The sequence below is a fragment of the Sceloporus occidentalis genome, unplaced genomic scaffold (genome assembly GCF_023333645.1).
Source record: "Sceloporus occidentalis isolate IW3139 unplaced genomic scaffold, rSceOcc1.0.p SCAF_1, whole genome shotgun sequence".
Classification (NCBI taxonomy): Eukaryota; Metazoa; Chordata; class Lepidosauria; order Squamata; family Phrynosomatidae; genus Sceloporus; species Sceloporus occidentalis.
Window position 1 is genome coordinate 72,915,890 of NW_028316981.1, and position 10,733 is coordinate 72,926,622.

Consider the following 10,733-nt stretch of genomic DNA (forward strand, 5'->3'; position numbering starts at 1 on the left):
ACTGCAGTCATTATATTCTGCTCTGGTCAGGCCCCACCTGGAATACTGAGTCCAGTTCTGGGCACCACAATTTAAAAAGGATGTGGAGAAACTGGAGCATGTCCAAAGGAGAGCGACTAAAATAGTAAAGGGTCTGGAAACCTTGCCCTATGAGGAACGACACAGGGAGCTGGAGATGTTAAGCCTGGAGAAGAGAAGGTTAAGAGGTGATAGGATAACCTTGTTTAAATACTTGAAGGGATGCTGTATTGAGGAGAGAGCTAGATTGTTTTCTGCTGCTCCAGAGACTAGGACCTGGAGCAATGGATGCAAGCTACAGGAAAAGAGATTCCACCTCAACATTAGGAGGAACTTCTTGATAGTAAGGGCTGTTCAACAGTGGAACACACTCCCTTGGAGTGTAGTGGAGTCTCCTTCCTTAGAGGTCTTTAAACAGAGGCTGGATGGCTATCTGTCAGGGATGCTTTGATTTGGATTTCCTGCATGGCAGGGGGTTGGACTGGATGGCCCTTGTGGTCTCTTCCAACTCTATTATTCTATGATTCTGTGCTACATGGAGTTGCCCTTGAAGAAGACTTGGAAGTTGCAACTAATAGACAGCATATAATACCAGTCTTAAATGAACTGTACTGCTTGACAATATGCTTTCAGTCTGAATTCCCAGGTGCTCATGATGAGATTTAAAACCCTAAATATCTTGAGACCTCAATATTTGAGGGAGCCCCTCTCCCTACATGTCCCTGCCCAAGCACTGAGGTCTGCCCTGGATGTGTGTGTGTCAGCTGTGTCACACCTGTCAAGTCAATACATGGTGTTGGGACATTGGAGAGGGCCTTCTCATCCATCACACCCCGATAGTGGCATGCCCTCCTCTTGGAGGCCCAATTTGCACCAACGCTCATTTTATTTATATGCCAAGTGAAAACTGTGGTCCAAAACACACTGCAGAAACAATCCAGTTTGAAACCACTTTAACTGCCCTGGCTCAATGCTAGGGAATGCTGGGAACTGTAGTTTTGTGAAACATTTATACTTCTCTGTCAGAGAGCTCTGGTGCCACAATAAACTACAATTCCCAGGGCTCCCTAGCACTGTCATCTCGTATAGTTTTCTCCATTGCAATGGATTTCTTTTCCAAAAGCTAATGTTCACACTTGTATGTAGCTACAAACCTATATTGGCCTTTTCAAGTGAAATTATTTCCTTGATCTCGGACTTGCCTTGGAGTCAGAATATTACTGTTGGTATTCATAAGAACAATCTTTAGCTATGTGTGCATTGAAAAATGCACACTTATCTTCAGAAGCTAGTTTTACAACTGGATGTTAACACAGAAAGAAGGGATGCTCTTTTAAACCACTGGTGGTGGGGTGAAATGGTGAACAACACATAATAAGGAACAGATTGCCTCAAAACACTTTCTCAATCAGGAATTTATTCTTGAATTAAAACTGAAAACAGAAAATCATGCCTGTTCTCCTCCTTCCCACAACTTTTTTCTTTCAATACTCTAATTTAGTGCATGGGCAACTGTGAGGGGTTTATCCACTTAATCCACCACTTTTCCGTCACTTACGAGGCTGACTAAACCTCTGCTGCTAGCAAATATGAAAACCTCACCGTTATCACTAAGAGTAGGGTTTTTCCCTTGTCCCCACCTCTGCCACCAGTGTAAGGACCTCCTCCTGTCTGACTGCTGTGGTCAACAACTGTAAGAACCTTCTAGATGCCCCCAAAGTACATGTGTGTCATATTATGCAACTTATATCTCTATTGGGTGAATTCTGGAACCCCAGAATACTACCAAGGTCTCCTTCGATACACAGTATTGTGAGTGGACCCTGAAGCAGCCAGAGAAGGGACTTGCTTACAGACAAATATTGGTGATTGAGGGGGACCCTCCCAAGAAAAGCACAGACATGCCAGAGCTTGTCATTCACAAAAGGGCCCACCTTATTGATTCCAGCAAAGGTGTTATAACTTAAGGTTAAAGCTCATGGGAATCAGCCACACATGAGCAAAACAGTTGACTGACAATCAACATGGATACAAGCAAAAAAGTACAGAAGTACAAGCAAGAAATGTTGCATTTTTAAAACAATGAGAGTCTGTAGAACTAGTCTCTGGGAAAGCATAATGTTTTGTTTGCAACATTAAGGTACACTGAATTCCTTCCCACAGCTGCTTTCTGCATAAGACATTTCTGTTGTTTGACAAACTGCAGGGGAGAGGGGCAAGGGTGAAAACTGTTTCAAATATGGCAGTGGATTTGCTCAGTAGATTCTCTATGGCTCTAAAGTGTAAACTCTATCAATCTGATTTAAGCAAAGCTTTTGGAGTTCAACCTTAATTTGGTTCCCAGGGTCCCTGTCCAGGGTCCTGACTCTCAGCCATAGACTAGCATAGGAGAGATCCAATTTAAATCCAGTTCTTAACTTTTCATCCCCACTGGACACTACCCCTCTTTATCCACTATTGCCACCGCAGACACCTTGTCTGAATCCAAACTTTGTGACATATACCATTCACAGAGGGCAAGAGCTTATAAATAAAAAACAATACTTTATTAACAAACTGAACATAACAAAAACAGAATAATTATTTAGAACACAGCTCACATTCTCACATATTCTGCCCCTAGCTAATTCAAGCTCTTAAACATCAATCAGTTCCTAAACCTGACTGTCTATCATAACTCTAATCCTCACTTATTTTATTATTTCTAATACACAATGCTGACATAACCAAAGTACCTTAGTATATATACAGAAAATTAACCAAAATTTGTACACCAAAAATCTATGACGTCACAGGCGTATTGTTGTTACTACTGACAGTCTAAATACCACATCCAAGGCAGTCTACTGCAGATAACCCAAGGTTTGCTAGCAGATCCCAGTCTATCTTCTGCCTGCTCCTACTCTCCGGGAGGTGTCTGCAATAAACAAACACTGAATGGAACAAGGGAAAATGACTAGTTTATTACCATAAGGAACAAATTCCTGCCTAATATTAACAATGTATATTCAAAGATAGGCCATAGTGATTTTCATGGGATTTGTTTCCATGGATTGCATCCTTTGTGGGGCTTTTTGGAACACAACAGCACTTTTGGTTGCTATGTTGTAAAAACTCCTTTAATTTGTGGGGACTCAGGAATAACAAGGGAATATTGCAAGGGGCCTCAGGCTGTTCCACAGCTTTAGTTCTATTCTTTCTAAATACACATTTTCCCCCCTGTATTGTGATGTGGATCTCTCTGCTCTCCATTCTGCCTTCCAAGTCTGGCATACAAAATTTTGTTCAATGTACAGTGGGCCCTTGGTATCCACTGGGGTTTGGTTCCAGGCCCCCTATGGATAACAAAACCTGTGGATGCCCAAGTCTTATTAAATACAATGGCATAATAAAGTGGTCTCCCTTATATAAAGTGGCAAAATCAAGGTTTGCTTTTGGAATTTATACATTTTAAAAATATTTTCAAACCATGGGTGCTTGAATTCACAGATTAAAAAATCCACGGATACAGAAGACTGACTGTACCAGCTTTGATTTTGTAGACATGGTTCCCTTTGAGTCGCCCTCCACATGTTGTAAGACTGCAACTACTGCCAGCCTTAACCAATGGTGAGGAATGAGAGATGATAGGATTTGTAGTTTAGGATTACCATATTTTGGAAAGCAAAAAAGAGGACACATTAACCAACTATTTCAAACTACACGTTGCTGTGACAATTGTCAGGTGGGATCACTGGGCAGGAGGTGAAGCAGCAGAAATGTTAGTTCTGAAAAAAGAGGCCATGTTCTACAGAAGAAGGACTTATAGTAACCCTATGTTTGGAAGGGCATACATTCCCCATCCCTGATAAATGTGGCTTGCTGTTAGAACAGACAACTGTTGGTACGTACAATTGAATATTTATGTAAATTATTCTGTGGATTTGTTCTCTGCCAAAAAAGAAAAGAAAGGGGGGGGGAGTGTAAAAGGACTGGGTCATTTGCAGCCATGTTTATCTTTCTGTTTATCATTCCAGGTCCTTCCATAAATGATAAGACTGTAATTCCCTTTGTGCCACTCAGAATCTTTGTCTAAGTCTTAAACAAAGAAAGGATTTCAAACTTTGCTCTTCTTTTGTTTGGTTTGTTGCTGTTAACTTTGTTGCATGTGTATTAAACAGCTTTACTTGCTGTTCACTTGTTTTTGAGGTAAAGACTGCCAATACACCCTTGCCACAAAAAAAGCCCTCTTGCGTGTGATCCATAAATGAAAGTATTCTCAAATGTAGTTCTATAGCCCTTTAAACAAATTCTTGGGGAGGATGCAATAATGTTCCTGTACCATAAACCCTCTGGCCAGCACTATGACTTCAACTCTTAATGGGATTCACATATCCTCCTTACCTCGTGTTGACTCAGGAAGCAGAGAGCAAAACTAATTTTAAAAACCATTGTTGTGAGGTCACACTATTTTATTTACTACCATTCAAATAGTCAGATGTTAGTTAGCATTTATCTTATGATGAGGAATTATTTTTGAATTAATGCATTTATCATCTACTAACTCCTCAACATAGCAGACTATGTATTACTTCATATTCTTCTGGTGCTTTTTTTATGCTGCCAAAGCACTTAACTGTCTTTTGCTAAACCATGTATATTTTTGCTAGCATGTTTGCTCAAGTTAACTTTATTTACAATTTGCAACTAAAGTGTGAAAATGGATTCTAGACAGAGGAATTCTACTTTGAAATGTACAGGATATATTCAAATGTTAAGAGAAGAAAAGGAGAAGATACAGAATCTACAGCTGTGTTGTCAAATAACAATGTTTGTTTGACTTGAGCAAAAATGCTTTATAAATGTAAAGCAGCATTTTAGATCCTATAACTATTTCCCCAGGGGCAAAAAACTGTAATGGCATGGCTAGAAGGTTGGATTAGGAGAGGTTCAAAGTCCCTCTCAGCCATGAAAGTGCATTGAGTGACCTTAGGCGAATCCAATCTCAGTCTTAAAAGAAAGACCATGACAAATCTACTCTGAACAAATCTTGCCAAGAAACCCCATGATAGGGTTGCAATAGGTTAGAGTCCGCTTGAGGACACATAACAAGAATGAAACTGTTCCCCCATCATTGTAGCAATGACATAAAATAGTCAATAACTGATTTTCACATTTATGCCTCAGCATCTGTTTTCTTCTTCCCCTGTGGTTTTGCAAGCCTTACTAAGTGGCAAGCGTCAAATTACATCCATGTGTCATTGCCTGTTCTGGTTTCAAGGTGAAGCTTTAAAAGAAAAGATAGGCTATGGGTTCATCAAAACAATTACCCTTGTTTTTGTTTTGTTTGTTTTTTACAAAATGAGTAAATTATTTGACTCATTCTTCACAGAATCTCAAAGGAATTCTGTGCCTTCATCCTTTCAGCAGAGTGGGCTGAATACTGGACTGTATTTACTAGTAGATGTCTGACTGATTTGCAGCAGATTGGCAAAGATTTCTGACTCCTGACTGTTTTTAAAAAAGCAGCAACAAAATGACCACCACTCACATATACACCCTATACTGCTGTATTGAAGAAAACTTGGAAAGTGCTTCAATGTGGAAAAACTGTAGGTTCAATTCAGTTTTGGTTCTGAAAATAAACTACTGGTCTCTGACCTCTTTGATTCAAAACTTGTATCCAAGCACTATTGATAGAACTTATCTTAAACACACAAGTGGGGAGTGGGCTGTGTTGACTACCTCTGTCCCTGCATGATGTGATCTTACAACCCCTTCCCTGGGCATCCACACATACAGTGCAAACATCTACAGAGGATAAACATCTACAGAGCAGACACATATGTAGAGCTCTGCACACAAGCTGGAATCCTGATAGTGATTACCTGATTACTTGGGGAGTAACAACAGTATAGTGACACATTATTTTTGTAAAGTAACACAATGATCTTTAGCATTATAATTCTTTAGTATAACTAGTAATGTCCCCTTGTTATTTCTAAAACATTGGGGTTGGAGATACCAACCTTTGGTAAAAGAGATATAAAGTGTTGTTTAAGCCATTTTTATATTTTTCAACTAGTGTGTGCCTTCAAGGTGTTTCTGACATGACAAACATGTCACATGCTTTTCTTGGTAAGCTTTCTTCAGGAGGGGTTTGCCATTGCCTTCCTCTATGACTGTTCAATTTGTATGCAGAAAATATCATACAAACAGCAGGCTTGGACACAAAAAAGGGGCTTAAGATAGGAAGAAGGAATATCAACAACTAAGATATGTAGATGACACCATACTACAGTGCACTCGCGCCATACGCGGGTGCACTATATGCAGCTTTCAGTTTGCACTGAAGCAATGCAACAAAAGAATGAATGGCACGCACGCCCATGGTGTGTGCCCTCTGTTGCACCACGAGCATGAATGGGGCTCAAGCATATGCGTTTTTGCCTTATGCGGGGGGGGGGGGGGTCCAGAATGAATCCCCGCATAAAGTAGGGGTCCACTGTACTAGCAGAAAACATCACAGATCTGGAACAACTGCTACAGAAGATCAAAGAAGAAAATGAAAAGGCAGGCATACTACTGAACATAAGAAAAACAAAAATAATGACCATGGAAGAGCTACACAAATTCAACCTAGACAATGAGGAAATTGAAATAGTAAACGAATTCCTATATCTTGGATCAAACAATGATCAGAATGGGGACTGCAGTCAAGAGCTTCGAAGAAGACTAGGGATGGGGAGGGCAGCTATAAAAGAACTAGAAAATATCCTAAAGTGTACAGATATACACACAGAGCACAAAAGTTAGAATTGTACAAGTCGTTGTATTCCCCATTACTATGTACGGATGCATGAGCTGGACAGTGAGGAAAACAGATAAGAGGAAGATCAATTCATTTGAAATGTAGTGCTGGAGAAGGGTGCTAAGAACACTGTGGACAGCCAAAAAGACAAACAATAGATCCTATAACACAGAAATCTCCCTGGAAGCCCAGATGAATCTGAGGCAAAGCAGACGGGCAGGAAGAAGCAGCCAGAAGCCCCTCCCAGCCCAATTGTTCTGCGGCCACAGCAAAAACATCCCATGGCCCCAAGGGTGCTTCCTGCCATGGTCCCAAAAGGAGCAGAAAAGATCTGCTCCTTCTGCGTCTGCTTTTGGGCCACCTTACGTAGCCCTGGCACAGCACAGGATAGCTTCTGGCTGCTCTGGGGATTGCATCATGTAAACACCACACTCCCAGAGTGGCTGGAAGCTGCCCCCATCTGCCCATCTGTTTCAGACCAAAGTTGATGTTGTCATACTTTGGTCACATCATGAGAAGGCACAACACATTTGAAAATGCAATACTGATAGGAAAGGTGGAGGGCTGTAGAAAGAGAGGAAGATCACATGTTAGATGGATGGACTCTATTAAGGAAGTCACAGGTACGAATTTGCAGGACCGAAGCAGAGCAGTAAAGGATAGGGAGTCTTGGAGATGCCTCATCCACAGGGTCGCCACGCCAACTTGAAGGTGGTTAACAAGAACAACAACAACAAATGACTGAGAGAGTGTGACTTGCCTAAGGTCACCCAGTTTTAATCACTTTGAATATGAGTGGTTTTTAATGTGCTTTATGGTCTTGACTGATGCAAAGGTTAAAATGGAGGGAGTGAACTACAGTTATGGTGGTAATGGTTGTAGTGTGCCTTCAAGTAATCTCTGACTTATGATGACCCTGCATCACCGTTAAGTCAGACTATGGGAGTTTCTTGGCAAGATTTGTTAAGAGGGACTTTGCCTTTGCCTTCCTCTGATACTGAGTGAGTGTGACTTGCCCAAGGTCCCCAATGGCATTACTTGCCCAGGTAAAGATTTAAACTTCATATCCTAGAGTCCTAGCCCAATACTCAAACTACTGTGCCTCACTGGCTCACTTTATAGTTTTGAACTATACTTTTGTAAAAAGTAATGTGTTAACCATTATATTACTAATGTGTTGCTATTAAAGTGATTAGTAACACAGAGATTTTAAAGCTATGGCCAATAGCATCACTGCAAGGAGTGCAGATCACACCCAGAAGAGGAGTGTCACTCAGTTGGGCCCTCCTCACCCTTTGGGGCAAGAGGGGCACAGACATGCCCTTAGATAGAATTAAGAATCTAACACACATACATAAAATAAGAACAGTAAGAAATTCCACCACCACCACCACCCAAAATAATCAAAAAAGCAGTTGAAAAGTTTGAACTCTACCCCCAAAATTGGCAGGTTTAAACCTATATATTTTCCCAAACAATTATTTGAAACACAACCAATTCTCAAAAGAATTAGGTCTTCAGAACTTTTCCTTCCCCAGGGAAGCATTGTTTAGTTGTTCTACCCACTGGTTCTGATATACCTAATGCATAGGCTTGCATATTAAGTTAAGTCTTATTACTAATTCTTGAACATGACTTGCCAGTACAGTTTATGTTCTACACCACTACTTCTCAAACTGTGGGGGACCAGCAATTATTTCCCCCTCCCCCCCCCCCCACTATGCCAGGAACCAATACTATATCTGTGCCCATTGGGTACAATTGTTTCTTTCTTTCCTGGACACTGTTCAGGAACCAGCAGCCACTAGCTCAGGGACTGGTACCAGTCCAGAGAGCACTGTTTTGAGTGGCACTGTTCTACACCATGTTGGGAAAAATTTGGATTCTATTAAAACCAAAAAGAAAATTCTGTCCAACTTTATCATAGAGGTTATGATGTCAGATATATTTTGGTTTCCAGTTTGCTCAACAATATCACATTAGATAAGAGGTTTTTAGGTATCTCCTTGATTATACAAAGTACTTTGGACATTCTGTTGTGTTAAGCATGTTATACATGTTGTTGTTAACTGTCCTCAAGTCGAGCTTGACTCATGGTGATCTTGTGGATGACACATCTCCAAGACTCCCTGTCCTCCACTGCTCTACTTAAGTTTTGCAAACTCATGCCATGAGTCTAGCTATCTGGCATGTGGTCTTTCTGCTACCCTCAAACTTGCCTAGCATTATTGTTTTTCTAGTGAGTCATGCCTTCTCATGATGTATCCAAAGTATGACAACTTCAGTTTGATCATCTTGTCTTCTAGGGGTAGTTCAGGCTAGATCTGCTCTGGGACCCATTTATCTTTTTGCCTGTCCACAGTATACTCATGGTATGCCCTTCTCCAGCACCAAATCTCAAAAGAGTTGATTTTCTTTTTATCCCTTCCCCCCCCCCCCCCCGCCTCCTTCCAGCTCTCACATCCATACATAGGGATGGGGAATACCATGGCTTTGACGATTCTACCTTTAGTGCTCAGTTGTATATCTTTACACTTTAGGATTTTTTTTTTAGCTTTTTCTTGGCTGCCCTTCCCATTCCCAGGTTTCTTTTTATCTCTTCACTGCATTCTCCATTCTGAACAAAGTTTGATCCAAGGTATAAGAAATCTTTAACTATTTTTATTTTCTTATTGTCTAGTTTGAATTTATGTAGGTCCTCTGTGGTCATTATTTTTCGTTATGTTCAGCAGCAAGCTGAATGCATGGTCATAAGGCAAATGGAGAGTTGGTCTCATAAGAACAATTCTTCATCAGGCTTTAACCTTCATGAATTTAGAGTTTCACTCAGGGTGTCATAATTTACTGCAGAATACATACATAGGTATTTTTTCCTGTTTATTTATAGATTTTTTCCTATTAAGAAAACCAGTTGGGGCAAAGCAAATGTCCCAAAAGATCTATTGGTTTTGGTCATTAGAGTCCTTTTTGCAACAGCCAATGTAACAACACTAGGGCAAAAATGCCACTATTCAATAAACCACAGATGATGATGATGATGATGATGATGATGATGATGATGATAAAATTTATTTGTATTTTCCCGCCTCTCCCAGATGGATCAAGGTGGGATCACAACCTGGTATAAAATACAATACAAAATGAAATACAACAATTCAATAAAATACATAAAAATTGACAATTAAAAACAGCGTATCACTAGGCGACAGTGGAGCAAGGATGTTCTCATCCTATTCAAGGAGGTGGATCTGTGTCTTACATGAAATCGGGTGGATATGCTCACCGGAAGAGTTCCGTCTTAACCGCCCCGCCCCCCTTGAAAGTTTCCAGGGAAGTAGTTAGACGGATCTCTTCTGGGAGACTATTCCACAGTCTTGGAGCAGCTATTGAAAAAGCTCTTTGGGAAGTTTAAGCAATTTTGGTTGCTTTTAATTCCAACAGATTCTTCCCCATTGTTCTAAGAGTGTGGGGCAGATTGTGTAGGGAGATGCGTTCCCATAAGTAACTCGGGCCCAAGCCATGTAGGGCTTTAAAGGTGATAACCAACACCTTGTATTGCGCCCAGAAGCAAATTGGGAGCCAGTGAAAGTCTTTTAAAATTGGTGTTACATGGTCAAACCTTGAAGAACTGATGACCAGTCTGGCTGCCATATTTTGCACTAGTTGAAGCTTCCGAACTTGGTACAAGGGTAGCCCCATGTAGAGCACATTACAGAAATCAAGACAAGAGATTACCAGGGCATGTACCACAGCTTCAGGTAGAGCTGGTCTTTACTTTACCCAATTGGCTCATAAGATGAATCTAGTAATTGCAAACGGCTCTATCAAAGGGGATATCAAGGGTAAATATACTTTTGTGTCAAGTCGAGGGTCATCCACAATTGATTATTTTGCCCTCTCTTATGATCTGCTTTCACTGCAGCCT